This window comes from Otolemur garnettii, unplaced genomic scaffold (assembly GCF_000181295.1).
Source record: "Otolemur garnettii isolate 467f Iridium unplaced genomic scaffold, OtoGar3 scaffold00078, whole genome shotgun sequence".
Classification (NCBI taxonomy): Eukaryota; Metazoa; Chordata; class Mammalia; order Primates; family Galagidae; genus Otolemur; species Otolemur garnettii.
In genome coordinates, this window is record NW_003852473.1 from 7,626,014 (window position 1) to 7,627,718 (window position 1,705).

The following is a 1,705-nucleotide window of genomic DNA, read 5'->3' on the forward strand; positions in this document are numbered from 1 at the left end:
GTGTTTCCCCTGCACTCACCCTGAGAATTTTTATTGTTTCATGTCTTAAGTTTAAGTCCTTTAACCACTGAGAGTCAATTTTTGTTAGAGGAGAAAGGTGTGGGTCCAGTTTCAGTTTTCTACAGGTCACCAGCCAATTCACCCAGCACCATTTGTTGAATAGGGAATCTTTCCCCCAGTTTATATTTTTAATAGGCTTATCAAAAATCAAATGACAATAAATGTCTAGGTTCACCTCTTGGTCATCAATTCTGCTCCATACATCTACCTATCTATTTTTGTGCCAGGACCATGCTATTTTGATCATTATCGATTTATAGTATAGTCGGAAGTCTGGAAGCGTAATTCCTCCTGATTTGTTTTTATTTATGAGTAATGTCTTGACTATTCAAGTTTTTTTCTGTTTCCATATAAAATGAAGTACTATTTTCTCCAAGTCTTTAAAGTATGACAGAGGTGCTTTAATAGGGATTGCATTAAATCTGTAGATTGCTTTAGGTAGTATAGACATTTTAACAACGTTGATTCTTCCCAGCCATAAGCATGGTATATTTTTCCATTTGTTAACATCTTCAGCTATTTCTTTTCTCAGGGTTTCATAGAGATCTTTCACATCCTTAGTTAGATACACTCCCAGATATTTCATCTTCTTTGGCACTACTGTAAATGGAATAGAGTCCTTGATTTTTCCCCTTGACTATTGTTGGTATATATAAAGGCTACAGATTTGTGAGTGTTAATTTTTTAACCTGAGACGTTGCTGTATTCCTTGATCACTTCTAGGAGTTTTGTAGTTGATTCCCTGGGGTTTTCCAGATATATAATTGTATCATCTGCAAAGAGTGACAGTTTGATCTCCTCTGGTCCTATTTGGATCCCCTTGATTGCCTTCTCTTGCCTGATTGTGGTGGCTAAGACTTCCATTACAATGTTAAAAAGCAGCAGAGACAGTGAGCAACCTTGCCTGGTTCCTGATCTGAGTGGAAATAATTTCAGTTTTACTCCATTCAATATGATATTGGCTGTGGGTTTGTTGTAGATGGTCTCTATCAGTTTGAGAAATGTTCCTTCTATACCTATTTTCTCAAGTGTACTGATCAAGAAAGGATGCTGGATATGGTGAAAAGCTTTTTCTGCATCTATTGAGAGAATCATATGGTCTTTGTTTTTTAATTTGTTTATGTGATGCATTATATTTATGGATTTATGTATATTGAGCCATCCTTGGGACCCTGAGATGAAATCTACCTAGTCATGATGTATAATTTGTTTGCTGAGTTGTTGGATTCTGTTTGCTAGGATCTTGTTGAATATTTTTGCATTAATATTCATTAGAGATATTGGTTTATCATTTTCTTTTCTTTTTTTTTTTTTTTTTGCCTTTCAAAACATGTCTTTTATTTTGTGCCTATTCAAAGCAATTCAATTCTTCATTCATAAAGAAAAAACATTTAGGCCAAGGTATAAAAGGACTGATTTAAACATGCTAACATTTAGCCTTTGGATTTGAAGTGTACACGTTGTTCATTTACCCCTAACCTGAAAACGTTAGCTATGAACTACACTTTAGTGACTCAAATGTTGTTCTATATGCAAATGCTCATCTTATAAACACACTGCATAATTTTGTAAGATAAACCTACTTATCAGATACATTTGTCCATACAACTGGGTTCTTTTTCTTTCTCGTGTTTTCTTTTTTTTT